A 21,159-nucleotide genomic window follows, 5' to 3' on the forward strand; every position below is an offset into this window, starting at 1 on the left:
TCTGTGTGCTTTCCTTGTTCCCTGCTTTCTTTATGAATGCATACATCTGAAGTTTCTATATGACAGGACTGATATGAGCATATAAAGAGGCAGATAAAGAGTCATTAATTTCATCTTGTCTATTCCTTCTGTTGTGACAGAAGCAACCAGCCTTTCGACAGATCCCCAGAAACTGAAGGCTCCCAAGGCACTCATTCCTTCCGCGTTTGCATGCCCCAGTGCTTGTAGCCACAGTTCCTTTCTTGGCAGGCATTTGCATAGCTTACTAATGCTCTGAATGCAACAGCACTTCTTAAAGGCCAAAATAAGTCTCTTCTTTTTCTTAATGTTTGTTCAATACCCATAATTTTATACTGATCCTACAATAGAAGCAAATTTATTTTCAGAAATGTATTACAACCATTCACAGATGATTCTGAGCTTTCATATGCCTCTCTATTTTTTATTTTAAGACGGAGACTCTCTTTGTCGCCCAGGCTGGAGTGTAGTGGTGCAATCTCAGCTCACTGCAACCTCCGCCTCTCAGGTTCAAGCAATTCCCATGCCTCAGCCTCCCGAGGAGCTGGGATTACAGGCAAGTGCCACCACGCCTGGCAAATTTTTTGTATTTTAGTGGAGACAGGGTTTCCCCATGTTGCCTAGGCTGGTCTCGAACTCCTGAGCTCAGGTGATCCACCACCTCAGCTTCCCAAAGTGCTAGGATTACAGGTATGAGCCACTGCACTCAGCCTCTTTTTAATAAAACTCAATGAAACTTAACACTTACTGTGTTCTTGCTGTGCCAAGCTCGGTGCTGGGTTATGGGAGCTGGGGTCAAGCATAAAGGCAAACAAACACCTGCCCTGGAAGAACTTTTTAAATTTGTTTTTCTCTCTGCTGAATTCATTCATTAAATGAAATCAATGAATTTTTTTCATTAAGCAAATAAGGCTGGGCATGGTGGCTCACACCTATAATCCCAGTGCTTTGGGAGGCCAAGGTGGGAGGACCACTTGAAGCCAGGAGTTTGAGACCAGCCTGGGCAACATAATAAGGCCCCCGTCTGTACAAAAATAAAAATAAAATAAGAAAATTAGGCCAGGCATGGTGGCTCACTCCTGTAATCCCAGCACTTTGGGAGGCTGAGGTGGGCAGATCGCCTGAGGTCAGGAGTTCAAGACCAGCCTGGCCAACATGGCAAAACCCATCTCTATTAAAAATACAAAAATTAGGCCAGGGGCGGTGGCTCACACCTGTAACCCCAGCACTTTGGTAGGCTGAGGCAGGCAGATCACCTGAGGTCAGGAGTTGAAGACCAGCCCGGCCAACACGTTGAAACCCCATCTTTACTAAAAATACGCAAATTAGCTGGGCGGGGTGGCAGGCACCTGTATGAAAGACTGACACAGGAGAATCACTTGAACCTGAGAGGCAGAGGTTGCAGCGAGCCAAGATCGCACCACTGCGCTCCAGCCTGGGAGACAGAGGAAAACTCTGTCAAAAAAAAAAAAGAAAAGAAAAGAAAAGAAAAAAAGAAAGGAAAGGAAAGAAAAGAAAAGGAAAGAAGCTGGGCATGGTGACACATGCCTGTGGTCCTAGCTACTCAGGAGGCTGATGTGGGAGGATTGCTGGAGCCCAGGAGTTTGAGGCTGCAGTAAACGGTGATCCAGCCACCGCACTCCAGCCTGGATGACAGAGTGAGACCTGTCTCAAAAAAATAAATAAATAAAATATACTGAGTGCCTACTATGATCTGAAATGGTAGTCAACCCCATGCAGAAGACAAAACCAGTTAAGAAAATAGGAGAGGAAACACAACAAAACCATCAGTACCCAGAATTCATCCTATCCGCTCTATCTGCTTGTTAGGGAAGGGCCCTATATTTGGCCTCAAGCTTCCCAACAGCCTATGTAAAAAGGGAATCACGATCACCCATGTGTCCACAATATAAAAAAAAAAAAAAAAAAAAAAAACCAGAAAACAAAAAACAGAGCAAGCACTTGAGAACAAATTCTGCTCTTCTTCCTGAGAGAATGTTCTCTCCCTTTTTCTCTAACATGGACGTCTCCGTGGTGTGGAGCTGTGTAGCCAGAACGCAAACAAGAAACAAAGTTCAGTACCCGTGAATACAAACCCGCGGGTGCAAGGGTAACATGCGTACAAACAGATAGGAGAGCAGTGGAAAGAGGCCTCGGGAGACCTCGTGCAAAAGGCCCTGAGGGTTGGGTGAGATTTCCAAGGAGAGATAAAGAACAATGCTCCAAGCAGAGGGCACAGCCTGGAAAAGACACGCAGTTAGAAGGAAACAAAACATCTTTTGATACAGGCACCTTGCTGGGGTGGCTGGAGTGTAGGTCTCATGGGAGCAAGTAAAGGAAGATAGGTTGGAAAAGGCAGATTGGAAAATTTCCTGAAGTCAGGCTGAGGAGGTGAGGCATTATTTTATGAGCTGTGTTCTGGATCAAGCAGGGAGGCATGGGGGGTTTATGATGAAAGCAGGGAACCCTGGGGTTGAGGTATGGGGAGAGGAGGAGGTGGAAGACCAGACCCACGGCTGGGGAGTCGTAGTCTACAGATGCCAAGATGAAGTGGGGCGGCAGGCGGAGGAAACGAGGAGTGTGCATGAAAGAGCTCTGGAGAAGGGGCATTGACAAGCTTTGGAAAATGACTCAATCCCTGGCATGGAGCCTCAGCTTTGAATACAGGTGCTGGAGAAGTCTGCGGGATGAGGAATTACGTGTTGAAGATGGGGGAGAGGTATGACACACACACATACACACACACACACACACACACACACACACACAGACAGACACACACAAAGGCTTTGTACTTTAGAACCTGAGCAGCCAGGAGGAGCCCAGTGCATTAACCAGAATAGGGAAGACAGATGCAGAATCCATCAGACACATTGAGTCTGAAATGTTTTTACCACATGCTGTTGGGGTCCAGATTGGTGGCTGCCTGAAGGGCGTTGACTGCGAAGGGACAGAAGAGGTGATGGAAATGTCTCACATCTTGACTGGGATGGTGGGCAGACAAATATGGACCTTTGTCCAAACCCACCCAAGGGCACACCTAAGAGCTATGCATTTTATTACACATAAATTACATACTTCCTTAAGTTGGGATTTTTTTAAAGGAAGATTCTAGCAGACAAACAAAGGTAAAGAGATGTTGGCCTGCCCTAAAGGAGTTCACACAAGCAAATAAACACAAAGGAACCCAACAAGAAGGGGGAATATAAGGTGCAGAATAAACAAGGCGGAGCTGAGTCCTGGTTGGAGTTTGGAGAAAGCTTCTCACAGGCAGTGATACTTGAAATGGACCTTGAAGAATAAATATATTGGAAATAAAACTGTCAAAAAAAGCAGGAACTCTAATTTTCAGATGACTCATTGCATTAAAAGTTCAAACACATTCATTGCAATGCATTTTAAGGCATTATACAAATATACGCAAGTATATTCCTATGAAAGAGACAGCATCCAGCTGTACGGAAGAATTTGGGCTTTGGAATGGGACAGTTCTTGGAGATTTAAAAAAATTTTAACAGTAAATTCTTTTGTTGTTATTATTATTATTTCGAGACAAGGTCTGCCTCTGTCGTCCAGGCTGGAGTGCAGTGGCACGATCTCAGCTCACTGCAACCTCCACCTCTTCAGCTCAAGCCATCCTCCCACCTCAGCCTCCTGAGTAGTTGGGACTACAGGCATGTGCCACCATGCCTAGGTAATTTTTATAGAGACGGGGTTTCTCCACGTTGCCCAGGCTGGTCTCAAACTCCTGGGCTCAAGTGATCAACCCGCCTCAGCCTCTCAACGTGCTGGGATTATAGGCATGTGCCATGGCACGCAGCCAGTTCTTGGGGATTGTTATTGGTTATGTTGCAATGGGCAAGTTCTGTGATCTTTCTGTGAGTACATACACTAATATCTGTATTATCTGGTAATATCCATATTACCTGGTATTTGTGAGAGTTAGATGAGTCAATGAACGTGAAGTTGTTAGTTCACAGTAAGTGTCCCTAAGTGTAAACTCATGATTTTACTACATAACAAGGGTGTATGTTTAGTATTAAAATGACTGCTAAAATCACACACTAAATGATACCCACACAGACATATGCTTTTTTCAAAGATTTCAGGTGTAAATGTTTTAAGGTTGGTTTTCTCAGCTGTGAACCCCTGGGAAACTCCTGAATTTAATTTAGGACCCTCCATAGTGTCTTACATTAAATCTAAGCGTATTAAACATTTATCACGGCAATGTGTATCTAAAACAGAAAACATTCTAACCATGTGTGTGGAGTGCGTGTGTACATCATGTGTGCTGTGGGGTTTTTTCCCCTTTTCTGTTAAAAGAACACACGTGGAGATCATATGTCCTCGCTGATTGTGCAGGAGGAACATTGCATATTCCAGAGAAATCCTGTTCCCCTCTCTGGGTCTCGAAGGCAAGAAAAATCACAGACATGAGAATCTGTTGGTTTAAACCATTTCTTCCAAAAATGATTAAGCCCCTGATAGGTCTCACCAATAGCATGGCCAAGACTGATTTTTCCTCAACCTGATTTCTTGAATCAAGGAAGCCATCTTCCACTCTGTCCCCGGACCACTTAGCAACTCCAGCATCCAAATGATACTTCCAGGGGAACTTTCATCCTGCATCTATTGTATGTCTAGTGAGCTGTGCCTGACCCAGCTTATCAGAACAATCACTGGGAAATAGAAGTAAATGGTGAGAGAGTGATTCAAGTGATGAATGCTTCTTAAAATGATGATATATTTAGAATACCCAGGCCCGCCCGGTGACTCATGCCTATAATCCCAGCACTTTGGGAGGTCGATGTGGGAGGATCGCTTGAGGCCAGGAGTTCAAGACCAGCCTAGGCAACATAGTGAGACCCTGTCTCTACAAAAAATTTAAAATACATATAGAATAGTCCGCCTCGCCAGCTTCCAGAATCCTTGGGAAGACTGTGAGATTCCCACATTCATTGTGGGCAGGTATTGGTTTACTCTATTAAAAATTATTTTAAAAGCTGATGGGTTGTTCTTATCTTTCTCTTGTTATATGGGTGTGGGGGCAGAGAAGGTGGTATCTTCTTGTTTCTATATTGTCTATTAATGATTGTAATGGCAAGAACCGTCTGGTAAGTGGAAATTGCAAATATGTCCAAGAGCTAGTGAGGGGACAGGTCTACCTCAGTAAAGTAAAGGTCAAATTCAAGTGGAAGATGAAACCTGAAAATTTTATTTGAGGCAACATAAATAAATGGAATCAGAACTATTTCTGAGCCTGGGAAGTACGCTCTTCAGAGAGGAGAAGTATATGTCAGACTTGAACTATTTATCCCTACGTACTGGGAGGCCATCTGTAGAAGGAAGTATTCCAATAGGAAGTCATGGCGTCTTCTACCAGAGACATCCTCAAAGTGTTGCTGCAATTCTCTAACTGTATTAGTCCATTCGCACATTGCCGTGAAGAAATACCCCCAAGCCTGGCAAATTTATAAGAAAAGATGTTTCATTGGCTTCACAGTTCTACAGCTGTAGAAGACGCATAGTGGCATCTGCTTCTAGGGAGGCCTCAGGAAGCTTCCAATCATAGTGGAAGGCAAAGGAGGAGCAGTCACGTCACATGGCAGAAGCAGGAGCAAGAGAGAGAGAGACAGGGGAGGTGCTACACACTTTTAAATGACCAGATCTCACGACAACTCACTCCTATGGCGAGGACGGTAGCAAGAGGGATGGTGCTAAGCCATTCATGAGAAATCTGCCCCCATGATCCAATCACCTCCCACCAGGCCCCACCTACGACATTGAGGATTACATTCCAATGTGAGATTTGGGCAGGGACACACATCCAAACTATATCACTAAACTTGGGTTTGAAACTTTCAGCATCTTAAGCTGGAGATAACCTTTCAATATTCCTTATCTATTTCAGATCTACCATGCATGGACTACCCAGCACCCATCATTCAACTCCTCTTACCAGCTCCTCAGTCTTCGTCGTCACTCATGCAGCCGCGTCATACAGCACTCCACCGGGTTAGAGGGCAGCCCATCACAGTGCAAGCTCAAGCTCTACTATTTAGTACTGCATGCCATCTCTAGTACTAAAGAAAGGCTGTGTATTCATTATTAGCTGCTGCATGATAAATCATTATGAAATTTAGTGGCTTTTTTTAACTATTATTTTAGGTTTAGGGGTACATGTGCAGGTTTGTTATATAGGTAAACTGATGTCACAGGAGTTTGTTGTACAGATTATTCCATCATCCAAGTACTAAGCCTAGTACCCAATAATTACTTTTTCTGCTCCTCTCCCTTCTCCCACCCCTCACCCTCAGGTAGATCCCAGTGTCTCTTGTTCCCTTCTTTATGTTCGTGAGTTCTCATCATTTAGTTCCCTCTTATAAGTGAGAACACGCAGTATTTGGTTTTATGTTCCTGCATTAGTCTGCTAAGGATAATGGCCTCCAACTCCATCCATGTTCCTGCAAAAGAGATGATCTCATTCTTTTTTATGGCTGCATAGTATTCCATGGTGTACATGTACCACATTGTCTTTGTCCAACCTGTTATTGATGGACATTTAGATTGATTCCACGTCTTTGCTATTGTGGATAATGCTGCAGTGAACATTTGCATGCATGTGTCTTTATAATAGAATGATTCATATTCCTCTGAGTATATACCCAGTAATGGGATTGCTGGGTGGAATGGTAGTTCTGTTTTTAGTTCTTTGAGGAATCGCCATACTGCTTTCCACAATGGTTGAACTAATTTGCATTCTCACCAACAGTGTATAAGTGTTCCCTTTTCTCCGCAACCTTGCCAGCATCTGTTATTTTTTGACTTTTTAGTAATAGCCATTTTGACTGGTATGAGATGGTATCTCATTGTGGTTTTCATTTGCATTTCTCTAATGATCAGTGATACTGAACTTTTTTTATATAAGCTTTTTGGTCACATGTATGTCTTCTTTTGAAAAGTGTCTATGTCCTTTACACACTTTTTAATGGGCTTGTTTGTTTTTCTCTTGTAAATTTGTTTAAGTTCCTTAATAGATGCTGGATATTAGACCTTTGTCAGATGCATGGTTTGCAAATATTTTCTCCCATTCTGTAGGTTGTCTGTTTATTCTGTTGATAGTTTCTTTTGCTGTGCAGAAGCTCTTATAATTATATCCCATTTGTCAATGTTTACTTTTGTTGCAACGTTTTTGGCATCTTTGTCATGAAAATTTTGCCCGAATTTACCAAATTAAGAGGCTGGAAGCATCTGAAGACTTGATATGCTGGAGGATCCAGGGCTGGTAAGCTGGTATTGGCTGTTGGAGGGAGACCTCTGTTCCTGTGGGCCCCTCTGTAGGACTGCTTGGGCATCCTCACAACATGGTAGCTGGTTCTCCCAGATGAGTGATACAAGACACCAAAGAGGAACCTGAAATGCCTGTGATGGCCTTGGAAGTCACCCACCATCGTGTTCTTAATATTCTATTGGTCACAAAGGTCAACCATATTCAACATGGGAGGAGACAATGAAAGAGTGTTGTCTTAGTCTGCTCAGGCTGCCAAAACAAAATACCATAAACTGGACGGCTTATAGCTCCCAGTGCTGGGGGCTGGGAATTCCAAGATCAAGATGTCAGCCAATTCATTTCCTGGTGAGGGCTCTCTTCCTGGTTTGCAGAGGGCTACCTTCTTACAGAATTCTCACATGACACAGAGATAAAGGAGAGAGTGCTGCTCTCTTCTTCTTCTCATAAGGACATTAAACCTGTCAGAGGGCTCTACCCTCATGAACTCATCTATCCTTTATTATTTCCCAAAGCCCCACCTTCAAATACCATCACATTATGGATTAGGGGTTCAACATATGAATGTAAGGGGCCTACAAACTTTTAGTTCATAACAGATGTGAATACAGGAGGTGAGGATCATTGGAGACTATCTTGAACACTTGCTACCATAGGCAACAAAACATAGCAAAGAGTCTTTTGGCATAGTGGTATGGCATGGCAGGTATAGTATAGTACAGGGTAGTACTGTGTAACATACGTTGTGAAACTACATCATTTGGGTTCACATCCAAGCCACTCATTTACTCTGCAGCCTAAAGCAAATTGCTCAATCCCTTTGTGTGCTCCAGTTTCAACATATTTAAAATGTAGTAGATTAGATCATTGTTAGGCAAGTACTCATTCCTGACACCATTTCCTCCCAACCTTCGTAGAAGGAGTATACTTCCCCACTCCATCCGTGTTGGCTTGACACTATAACTTGCTTCGAACTCATGTTGGGCAGAGTGTACATCCCCATCTCTTTATTTGAGACTCAGCAATGTGCCTCACTTTGGCCAATGTGAGAAGATGAGACACAAGTGGAAGCTTGAAATGAATTGTGCAGTTTTGCTTGCCCTCTTGAACATCTCCCATGACTATGGGAAAGAAACAGCTGCAGTTGGCCTGCTAGTTTAAGGAGAAAGAGAGATGCCCGGAGCAAACCCGAATCCAATGTGCAGCTCGGAGCTATGTGCAGATAAGCTCAGACTAAATCTTGCTGGCTCTCAGCCAAGCTGTGGCCACTCTGGGGAGATTAAATGATTGCTGTGTTCAGCCACAGAAATTGTTTGGAGATGCTTGTTATATGGCATTATTAAGGCACTAGCTGACTGACATAGATATCAATGATAGAACCTATCCCATAGGGTTGTGAGAATTGCATGAGATAACGTATGTAGCACGTTAAAGCACTGTCTGGTGCTGGAGCTTGTTCACAGAGCCTTTGAACTACCTCTCAGAATATACAGTTGCCCCTCCAGCCTCCTCTGCAGGGCCCCTTTCCCTGGCCCACGCACTCCACAATGTTCCAGACTTCCTTGTCCTTCACTGTACTCAGCTTCAACCTCTCATGCCTTTCCACACCTTTCCAGGTGTTAAGTAGCTGATCTAATTCATCCATGTTAGCACAATAGTGGGAAAATGCTACCTCCACCTTACTGCCTCACACCCTTCCTGAAAACAAGTGATTTGTTACTTTTGTTTGTTTTAAACATTTATTGGAGTCAAAGACTCCTTTTGTCTCGCCCTGGGGAATGAGTCATGATGAACAATTCAGACAAGAGATGAGGGGATGGGCAGGCTGTTACAAGCTGGGTAGCAGAGGAAGGCTGCTGTGAAAGGGAGAACAGTTTCTCTGAAAAACCTGGTAGAGTTTTGAGGCAACCCAGACCCTCAGAGCTTGCAGGGCTCATTCAAATCACCCACAACCCAGCTCTCCACCTGTGCTCAGAGCCAACCCCGTCACTCCCTGCGCACGCAGGTGGTCATTGTTGAGAACACTAACCCATAACCCAAACATCATCCGAGGAGCCACAGGAAAACTCTTATGAAAGGGTCAAGGGAATGGAAGATGCTGCACTGGCCTGAGCTACAGGAGCCTCCAACCTCGTGATCAGATGAGGCAGCAGGGGCGGGACACCTCAGGTGTGGCTTACATGGAGACCAGCCAGGACAAGATTTATCGCCCTTGGCACTGCAGACACTGGGGGCCAGCTTACTATTTGCTGTGAGGGCTGTCCTGTGCATGTAGGATGTTGAGCAGCATCCTTGACTCCATCCTCTACATGCCACTAGTACCTCCCCTACTCCCCACAGTTGTGACAATCAGTGATGTCTACAGATATTGTCAAGTATCCTCTGAGGGACGAGGGTCAAAATCCCCCCCAAGTTGAGAACCACTGAGCTAGAGGCATGGAGCCAGAACTGAGATCACAAGTATTCTGTCAACAAACACTTCCTAAGCACCTATCATTTGCTAAGCCCTGTGCTAGAATCTGAGAGTACAGGGATGACTAAGGGAAAAAGACCTGTAAATAATGAATAGTAATATCACCTGGTTATTCTCCCATAATCAAGTGGGAGGCGGGCAAGGATTCAGTCTGCTTGGGACAGAAAGAGTCAGGAACCACAGTCAGAGTGGGCACAGACGCCCTAACATGCTTCCCTTCATACCTTCCTCTGGCAGCACTGCACACTGGGAAATACCTGCTCCCTCCTCCTCCTCTACAGCAATTATGCATAATCAGAGCCCCTCACTTCAAAAGATCCCAGATATACAGTCAAGTAATCCTGTGTGGGGTATGAGATCTGTGCCCCAGTTTTTGAATCATTGCTGGAAGTGTTCCTCCCACTCTAGGATTTCATGTCTACTTGCCCTTTTTGCCCCTACATCTCTCTGATGCCTTTTAAAACATGACTTTGGGGCCAGGCACAGTGGCTCACACCTGAAATCCCAGCACTTTGGGAGGCCTAGGTGGGCAGATCACCTGAGGTCAGGAGTTCAAGACCAGCCTGGCCAACATGGTGAAATCCCATCTCTAGTACAAATATTTAAAAGAAAACACAAAAAAATTAGCCACGTGTGGCGGTGCATGCCTGCAATTCCAGCTACTCGGGAGGCTGAGGCAGGAAGATCCCTTGAATCCGGGAGTGGGAGGTTGCTGTGAGCTGAGATCACGCTACCGCACTCCAGCCTGGGCTACAGAGTGAGCGCTGTCTCAAAAAATAAATAAAAATAAATAAAAACATGACTTTGTCTAATTTGTCCATTTTGTTCTAGTTGTAGAAGCTGTGGCCTGCCCCTAACCCAAAGCAGAAATCAATGTTTTTCCATCTCCCTGGCTGATTCTCATAGGCAACCAGTGTTGTGAAGCTCTGTTTAAGGAAATGCATGGGCCAGGGGCTCTCCAAATGTGGCTCCCATCCAGCAAGTCAGCCTTACCTACAAACTTATTAGAAATGCAACTTCCTAGGCCCCACCCCAGATCTACTGAATGAGAAGCACTAAGAGTGAAGCCCAGTGATCTCTGTTTGAAAAAGGCTTTCAGGTGATTGTGATGCATGTTCAAGTTTTTCATTGGCAGCCAGGCGCAGTGGGGTCATGTCTGTAATCCCAGCACTTTGGGAGGCTGAGGTGGGTGGGTCATGAGGTCAAGAGATTGAGACCATCCTGGCCAATGTGGTGAAACCCTGTCTCTACAAAAAATACAAAATTAGCTGGGCATGGTGGCTTGCGTCTGTAGTCCTAGCTACTCGGGAGGCTGAGGCAGGAGAATCGCTTGAATCCGGGAGGCGGAGGTTGCAGTGAGCTGGAGATCTCACCACTGCACTCCAGCCTGGTAACAGAGCAAGACTCTCAAAATAAAAAAAATAAAAAAAAGCCATTTTGATTGGCTGCTAGAGGGGCTGTTCTCTGGCTGTATTCGGTTTTCACAGGCTCTGCTTACCTCTGTTCTAAGCCCAAGCCTGCCTGTGTTCAACCCACTCACCCATGGCTCTTGAACGGTCTTGCTAAGCGGGAATGCATGCATCCTTGCAAAGCTCTGGCCTCCCAGGTGCGACCGCCTTACTGTGATCTTGGCCCACTTCCCTCTCATAGCCCAGGTTCGATGTCTAGGCTCCCACTTGGTTTTCTATTTTGTACTCAAGTTCTGGACGTGAGGGTTGCCCAACCCAGACACTTTGGTGAGAACTTCCAGCGTTGTCTCCCTGAGTCTGGATGGGTCCCAACCAAAGTCCAGGGCCACCAACACCCAGAGAAGCTCAAACACCTTGGATGCTACTGGAACTGGAGACATCTACACCCTTGCACACCTACATCGTGCTACTTGCCTCACCCTCTGAGGGACCAGCCCCGGAGTCTGTCTAAATCCAATCCCCTGATATAGTGCTGGGCCCAGCGTCCCCTCCCCCAGGCAGCCAGATGCCTGGGCAGGACCGAATCATTACTCAGACCAACCTGCCTCCCTCTTAAGCCCTCCTGCTCTTCTGCTTACTGTAGAATTCATGAAGCAGCTTCCTGTGCATTCTTTAGAGAGCACTCTCCTGCCACCCAGAAAAAAAAAAAAAAAAAAAATTGAGGGTTGAAGCCAGTGGCAAGGATGGAAAAGAAAGATACAGCAAGAGGAAAAGCAGATAAAATTAAGTGGGGAAGAGGTCAGGCCAAAAGAAAAAGAAGGCAGAGAGACAAGGGGAAAAAACTGAATCGTCATGGTAGAAAGGAAAGGAAGAGACCTGTGGAGGGAATTACGCATGGATTTTATTTGAAAGTGAGAGGCTAGGAAAGCATAAATAAATATATAGAGATTCAGGTGGAATTTTGATTTCTACAAACCTTCCCACTAGCCCTACAAGGAAAAAAAGAAAAAGAGAATCAAGACAGAATTTAAACGGATAAACTCGTGTGGAAATTAGCATGTTCCCATGGGTTCCAAGCATGGGAATTTGCCTTTTTGAGTTACTCCTACAATATTTGCCTGGCTTCTTAACCCGAGCAACAGAAGACCAAGGTTTTCAAAGGGAATCCTGGATGAATCTTAATGAGGCCAATTGTATTAGTCTGGTGTCCTGGTCGTAAACAATAGTACTTAACTCTAGCTAATCTAAACAGAAAATGAATTTATTAAGGAATAATTAGTAGTTCACAGAATCTCCAAGAGGATACATCAGACATAAAGGCAGCGAGGTTAGGAATGATGTGGCAACATCACAAAACAGCTCCAGCAAAGACCAGACTGAGGTCAAACCTGAAAATGACACCATAGCTTGACCTTGAACAAGAGAGTAGGGTTTGCCTAGTAGACACAAGAAAAAGAATGTGTTTTCCAGGCAAGGGATGGTGTTAAGACGTATCTCTGAATATCCATCCTCCCCTCTTGCCTTAGCAGTGGTTCTCAGCTTGCTTTGATTTTACCCCCAGGGGACATAGGGCAATGTCCGAAGACATTTTTTTTGTCATAACTGGGGGTGGGGGGATGCTTCTGGCATCTAGTGGGTGGAGGTCAAGGATGTGGCTACCCACCCTGCAAGGTGCAAGATAGTGTCCCACAGCAAAGAAGTGACTGAACCAGAATGTCAGTAGTGCTATGGTGGAGAAACACCACTCCGCAGTAATAAAACCTGCAATTTTTAGCTGAGTCCCTGGCCACCCACAGTCTGCATCACATTTCCCAGCCTCATTTGCAGCTACATGCATCCATATGAGTAAGCTCTGACCACTGGGATATGGACAGAAATGATGTGTGCCACTCAGAGGAAAGAAGCAAGCCCTCCTGTCTTCATCGGTTCAGCCGCTCAGACTACCATGGACTGCGGGGCTTAGACAACTGACATTTCTCCCCATTCTGGAGGCTGGGAGGTCCAAAATCAAGGTGTCAGCAGGTCCAATGTCTGCTGAGGGCTGGCTTCGCTGTCTTCTCATTGTTTCCTTACTTGGTGGAGATGAGAGAGACAAGCAGAAGCTCTCTGGTTTCTCCTCTTATAAGGGCACTAATCCCATCAAGAGGTCCACAACCTCATAACCTTATCACGTCCCACAGGCTTCATCTCCTGACACCATCCCATTGGAAGTTAGAGTTTCAACATATGAATTTGGGCATGACTCAAGCATGCAGTCCATAACAGCTCCTCTTTCTCCTTTTCTCCTCTGGATTATGATGTTATGATTGGACATGGAATAGCGGTCTTAGACCACAGGTTGGACACTGCCGAACCAAGAAAGAGCCACCCAGTAGAGAGAGCCTGGCTCACGGCCGGGTGCGGTGGCTCACGTCTGTAATCCCAGCACTTTGGGAGGCCGAGGCGGGCAGATCACCAGGTCAGGAGATCTAGACCATCCTGGCTAACGCGATGAAACCCCGTCTCTACTAAAACACAAAAAATTAGCCGGGCGTGGTGGCGGGCGCCTGTAGTCCCAGCTACTCGGGAGGCTGAGGCAGGAAAATGGCGTGGTCCCGGGAGGCGGAGCTTGCAGTGAGCTGAGATTGCGCCACTGCACTCCAGCCTGGGCAACAGAGCCAGACTCAGTCTCAAAAAAAAAAAAAGAAAAGAAAAGAAAAGAAAAAGAAAGAGCTTGACTCTCTGCTGCTTGCCAGAACGTTGCAGCAGCTCTGAACCTCCGCCCTAACTTTAACCTGAGAGAGAAATGAACTTCTGCCTGGCTTGTGCAAATTTGGGACCTCTGTGTCTTGCAGCCAAAATGAATCAATTTCACTGTATTTACAGGAACCCAGGTTCACTTGCCTGACCTGAGAAGAGGGCACTCGGCACAGGTGAGGAAAAAAGGATGAGGCTGCCTGCGGAACGGGGCTGAAGCAGGGCTGTCTTCCTGACTGTGGTGGCAGAACCTTGACCTCTGAAAGGAATTGGGCCCCAAACCTTCAGATGTCTCCAGGTTTACAAATGTCTCCAAAGCATAATGTCTTTCCCCTTGCAATGCAAGACAGTATGACTTCTCAAGACTTGACTGCACTTGTGACAAGAGAAGGAGCGCAAAGTCAAGTTGCAATAGTGATGCCCACACATGGCTGGTCTCAGTCGTCTGCTGAGTGGCTCACTGCAGCACACTGTCCCATTGTACCCGCAATATAACTGACTGCAGCAAAAACAACACTTCAGCTGCTCGGAACCCAGGGCCACTCCCAGATTATTGATTCTTCAATCACTACATCCATAAATGCTGTGAATCTCCAATTCCAGGGGTCAGCAAACTGCAGCCTGGGGCCCAAATTCTAGCCCACTGTCTGATTTTGTACAGCTTAAGAGCTCTGAGCTATTTTCACGATTTTTAAATTAAATTAAATTGTTATTATTTTTTCAGGCGGTGTCTCACTCTGTTGCCCCAGCTGCAGTGCAGTGGTTTGATCATGGCTCACTGCAGCCTCGACCTCCTGGGCTCAAGTAATCCTCCTGCTTCAGCCTCCTGAGTAGCTGGAACTACAGGCATGAGCCACCACGCCCAGCTAATTTATTATTATTTTTTTTCTGTAGAGATGAGGTCTCCCTATGTTGCCCAGGCTGGTCTCAAACTCCTGGGCTCAAGAGATCTTCCTGCCTTGGCCTCCCAAAGTGCTGGGATTCCAGGTGTGAGCCACTGCACCTGGCCTTTTTTAAAAGGGTTAAAAGTCAGAAGAAGAATACTACTTCATGGCACAGGAAAATTTTCTGAAATTCAATTTTCAGCATCTGTAAATAAAGTTCTATGGGAATGCAACCATGCTGGCTCGTTCAGGTCTTGTCTCTGGACAGAGGCCATCTGGTTCTCAAAACCTAACATATTTACTACCTGGTGCTTGACAGAACAGGTCTGCTGACCCCTGTCCTATACCATCAAAACATTCACAAGTCAGAGTGTCTCAATTCCCAGGTTGAGCACAATTAGCATCTTCCAACTCGATTAACTGTCTCACTAAACCATAGCACAGATCTTGATAATGTATCCAATAAATAGGGCCAGCTCTGTGGGCCACTACAGTTGCACAGGCCATGGGTACACTCAATGGACAACTTGGTGGGTGTGGCAAGGGTGAGCCTTTCCCCTACCCTGATCCAGATACCTCACACTTTTTCTTGCTTTTGGAACAAGAAACCTTTCTTTAGTGTTTTGCACTGGACTCTGCAGTTACACAGCCAGCCTTGCCAATAAATACTCATTTTTTCATTTGCTATTATTGAAAGGCACTCCAGTTTTATCCCTCTGTGTCATTCTTCAATTGGTCATCTTTGTCCTGAAAGAACCACAAGGAAGTATTTCTTTCCTAGGGCATCTATGCAGAACAGTCTGGTAGTGCTGTGTAGTAACTGATGCTATTGAGTCCTGTCCGTGTTATGTCGCCCCAACCTTGACATACAAAGGAACATGCCTATCTGTGTGCAAGACAAGCAACAAGGGCTGAAAAGTTGGGCTCCTGGAAACAGCACTCAACAAATGACCCTTGGCAGTGAGGGTATAAAAACCCAGCTCTCTTGCCTCTCAGGTGGGATGACTCTGAGGCATGTTCTACATTGTCCCCAGAGGTCCCCAGAAGATTGGGCTTCTGTTGCCAGCAGTGGTCACAGGCTTGGGAATCCTTCTTCATTGGCTGCATTCCCTTCCCTGTCTCACTTCCTGACTCCCTTATGGGTGTCTCCTGGGATTAGCTGACACATATACTACTTGCACGCAAATCCTGTCTCTGGTCTGCTTTTGGGAAAGCCTAAATCTAGACGGTATCAAACTAAGAGCCCAGCTGAGGCATAAAGAAAACTTGCATAGATTAATATTTTTAAACAATGATAATTCAGCAAGACAAAGTGTGGGCATTTTTGCTCATTACTGCAGAATGTAACAGACTTTTCTCTTATGGTCTAAAAAGACGGTGCAGCTTTGACAAGCACAAAGAAACTCTAGATGGTAAAATAGAGGCACCGAAGTAGATATAATTAAGGTGTATTTTTTTCCTATTTGGTTCATAAATGTAACATGTGAAAGCTAAATCAATTGCTCTACAAAACAGCAATCTGACCCTTCTGAAAATAGTATCTTTATGGAAAAAAACTGAGAGAAGAGAAGGGAATGGGCATAGGACAGCACATCACAGTCTTGATTACCTAGCTAACTGGATCAGAGTTCTCAAGCAGAAAAGATTAAATATTGATCCTCAGTCTGGGCAGGGAGAGAACCCTGTGCTTTTCTGCTTCCCTTTTCCCTGAATCTGCATTTTTATCCTCTATATAGGGGGAATTTTCAACTCCCCTGCCATGTCCATGACAACTTTCCATCTCTTACAGAATAAATGATTTTTAGAAAAACCATCTTACTGAGATCATTTGCCTTAATTGACACTGAAAAAAAATTACCATGGCCCCCCTGCAGAGAAAATATATCTTTACATAAATGCAAATGAAATGTGAATGTCAGGATTATCAGCTGTTAGCATTAAAACTTAATGCACATGTTCAGAGTTGAAATGGCTTTTATAATCTCTTGTAGTCTCAGGTGGATTTTTTTTAAAACATGATTTGTGTCTATTGTAACAGATGGGGAAGTCACTATTATATATATTAGATAAATGATAAAAACAAAATCAGCTAGATTTTAAAAGGTACTTCAAAAATGTGCTTCTCATTATGCTTTTCTTCTGAGTGTTCAGGCAGATAATTTTCATTTTTAACAAGGAAGCATATCCATTTCTTGTTATGACTTCTTAAAATATAAAATAGGCAATGGTGGTTCATTTCAGCCATTTTAATCTTTCTATTCACTTTTGTTAAGTAATTGTCAAACCCTAATCCATATTCATACTAAAAAATATAGATTTTTGTACTGAAGTTGAGGGTGATGTTTTCAGCATCATCAGATGCTTCCTGCAATAATGTTAGCTCCTGGCATGAATTTCCACAGGGATTTTTTTTTTTTTTTACATATTTGCAGAAGTATATCAAGCTTTCTTTACTGTTAATCATAAATTCAAAGGAGGACAAAGCAGCTAACTTTTATTATCAGGAGAGTTTCCAATCCTACTTTATAGAAGAAGCCAAGTTGAAAAGAGATTCCTTTTTAAGACAGACAGTATGGCGTTGGAGAGGAGAATAAAGTTAACATCTTGATTTCTGCCTTTTAGTCATGCCTATTTGAGATTATAATGAAGTCTGCATCCCTCTTGAAAATGAAAAATAATCCAGAACCTTGACCATTTACTGGGTGCCATAGCTGCTGCTAATGGCATGGTTTGTAACTCAATCAGCACAAGGAAGAAAGTAACTGCTAATGCAGAACTGAGCTCAGCCAAGGTCAGAAGAGCCACCTGGCTGAGCCCAGCCCAAACTGCTGACCCACAGAATTACAAGCTAAATAAAGGTGACTGTTTTGCATCATAAAATTTTGGAACCTTTTGTTTAAAAAGCAAGAGCTGACCGATGCAAATACTTTTAAAAATTTTTTAATTTTACTATTCAAGAATGGTGCTCCGAAAATTATTTCTCAACTACTCAAAACCAGTAGCATTTTTAATTTAAAAAAATTTAATCAGCTGGGCGTGGTGGCTCATGCCTGTAATCCCAGCACTTTGGAAGGCTGAGGCGGATGGATCACCTGAGGTCAGGTGTTCAAGACCAGCCTAGCCAACGTGGCAAAACCCCATCTCTACTAAAAATACAAAACTTAGTTTGGCATGGTGGCATGTGCCTACAATCCCAGCTACTTTGGAGGCTGAGGCAGGAGAATCACTCAAACCCAGGAGGCAGGGGTTGCAGTAAGCCAAGATTGCACCACTGAACTCCAGCCTGGATGATAGAACAAGACTCTGTCTCAAAAAAAAAAAAAATCCTTAAAAACAATTTTTTAAAGATTAAATGATCATAGAGGAGAAAAAGAAAGGAATACTATCAAATAGCACCATCTAAAACATAATCAGAGGCCCTGAAGGGTTAAATTGTTACATGGATCTAACCTTAAGATACCAGGTATTTATATAAATCACTTTCTTATTTAGAAGTGGCAGGCCGGGCGCGGTGGCTCAAGTCTGTAATCCCAGCACTTTGGGAGGCCGAGACGGGCGGATCACGAGGTCAGGAGATCAAGACCATCCTGGCTAACACGGTGAAACCCCGTCTCTACTAAAAAAAATACCAAAAAAAAAAAATTAGCTGGGCGAGGTGGCGGGTGCCTGTAGTCCCAGTTACTCGGGAGGCTGAGGCAGGAGAATGGCATGAACCCAGGAGGCGGAGCTTGCAGTGAGCCGAGATCGCGCCTCTGCACTCCAGCCTGGGCGACAGAGCGAGACTCCGTCTCAAAAAAAAAAAAAAAGAAGTGGCATGATTGCTTTTTCTTTTTTCCTTTTTTTGGGGTGTGGGGGGGAGGGGACAGGGTCTGGCTCTATTGCTCAGGCTGGAGTGCAGTAGCACCATCTCGGCTCACTGCAACTTCCACTTCCCAGGCTCAAGCCATCCTCCCACCTCAGCCTCCCAAGTAGCTGGGACTACAGGTGCATGCCACCATGCCTGGTTAATTATCGTATGTTTTGTGGAAACGGGGTTTTGCCATGTTGCCCAGGCTGGTCTCAAACTCGTGAGTTCAAGTAATCTGCCCACCTTGGCCTCCCAAAGGATTTTTATTTTTTATTTTTTTTGCATTTTAAAACTTGATGTTTAGGCCAGGCGTGGTGGCTCACACCTGTAATCCCAGCACTTTGGGAAGCCGAGGTGGGTGGTCACCTGAGGTCAGGAGTTCAAGACCAACCTGGCCAACATGGCAAAACCCCATCTCTACCAAAAATACAAAAATTAGCCAGGCATAGTGGCACATGCCTGTGGTCCCAGCTACTCAGGAGGCTGAGGCAAGAGAATCGCTTGAACACGGGAGGCGGAGGCTGCAGTGAGCTGAGATCGCACCACTGCACTCCAGCCTTGGTGACAGAGCGAGACACTGTCTCAAAAAATAAAAATAAAAATAAATAAAAAATCAAATTAAAAAGTTGAGGTTTAGTTTACCTATGGTAAAATGCATATGTGCAAATTGACATTTGGGCTGGGCACAGTGGCTCATGCCTATAATCTTAGCACTTTGGGAGGCAAAGGCAGGAGAATTGCTTGAACCTAAGAGTTCAAGACCAGCCTGAGCAATATAGTAAAATTTCGTCTCTACAATAAATAAATAAATGGACACTTGGATCAGTTTTGACAATGTGTACACCCACATAACCCACACTTCCATCAAAACAGAACATTTCTATCACCCAGACAGTTCTCCTGTACCCTTTTCTAGTCAATCCTCTCTCTACCCAGAAGCAACCACTGATCTGCCTTCTGTCACGAAACATTTTTTCCCAGAATTTCATATAATCACATTGTGTGTACTATTTTGTGATTGGCTTCTTTCACTCAGCAAGAAGCTTTGGAAATCTATCCTTGTGTGTCACTGCATGTATAGATAGATTATTCCTTTTTATTGCTGAGTGATATTCCACTCTATGGCTGATGTCACCATTCTCCTATTGGTAGACTACCTGGACTGCTTCCAGCTTTTGGTGACTATGAATAAAACTGCTATTAACATGCTTTCCTCAGGCTGTTCTAGCCATATACTTTAATTTCTCTTAGATAATTACCCAGGGGTAAAATTTTGGGGTATAGGATTGATGTACGTAAAACTTTTAACATACTTCCAGTTTTCCAGTGTGATTGCACTCTATAAATTCCTTCTGCAGTGTATGTGAATTCTGGTTCTTCCACCTCTTGGCCTTCCTTGGGCATGGTCAATAACATCAGCCAGGCCATGCATGTGTAGTGGTATTTCACTATGGTCTGAAAAAGTCATTTAAAGGTGTTTCTTGCACATAAGGGCTAAGTAACACTCATTTCACCAAACAATAATGATTTTGGATAAATAATTGTCAGGATAAATAATTGTTTGGATTGTAATTGTCAGGCTGGTCTTGAACTCCTGGCCTCAAGCTATCCTCCCACCTCAGCCTCCCAAAGTGCTGGGATTATAGGCATAAACCACCACATCCAGCTGAGAATCTAGTTCTTAACACAAGTATGCATCTAACCACATCACATTTTTAAATAGTTATGTGGCAAACCCATACATCTTATCTCAGTGCAACATGGCTTCTAAGTATTCCAGCACAAGACTAAGCACCACTGGGACATGTACAAATAAAAAATAGACAGAAATGGGGATGTTGGGGAGGGGGAGGAGGAGTAAAGACCAGAAACTAGGTCACTGATTAGTCAGTGTACATTAATCCAGGATTAAATGTGTGTTAGGCCTCTTCATCTTCTACTGTTTTGCTTTAGTCATGGGGTGATAGTTGCACCTGGTAATTTAGTTCATTCAAACATTTATTAAGCCCTTACCTTGTGCTGTCAATTGGGAATATGGTGACCAACAAGGCAGATACTGTTCCTGCCTTCATAGAGGTTACAGTTTAGTGGGAGAAACAGGACAAATAGTAAGGAATTCCAGGACAGTGCAGTGGAGGCTGTGATCAGGGCAGTGCAAAGGGGGACCTATGTGGGACATTAGGGGTCAGAAGTGGCTTCCTAGAGAGAATCCAAGAGGGCGAGTGGCTTAGGTGAAAAAATATAGTGTTCCGCAGGGAGAAGACAGCATATAAGCCAAGTGAGAGGGTGTGGTGTAACAATGCATAAGCATAACAACATTTCCGTCACATAGGCCAGTGTTTCCATGAGACTATAATAGCATATTTTACTACACCTTCTCTATGTTTAGCTACATTTAGATTCACAAATACTCACCATTGTGTTGCAGCTGCCTACGGTGTTCAGTACAGTCACATGCTGTGCAGGTTACTAGCCTAGGAGCAACAGGCTAGACCAGAGAG

At 44.4% G+C, this 21,159-nt stretch overlaps 1 pseudogene; it reads left to right on the forward strand.

The window, feature by feature from the left end:
• The first annotated feature begins 2,563 nt into the window (after positions 1-2,563).
• LOC102132523 (chromodomain Y-like protein) overlaps positions 2,564-21,159 on the forward strand; it is a 34,357-nt pseudogene continuing 15,761 nt past the window's right edge.

Source organism: Macaca fascicularis, chromosome X (assembly GCF_037993035.2).
Source record: "Macaca fascicularis isolate 582-1 chromosome X, T2T-MFA8v1.1".
Classification (NCBI taxonomy): Eukaryota; Metazoa; Chordata; class Mammalia; order Primates; family Cercopithecidae; genus Macaca; species Macaca fascicularis.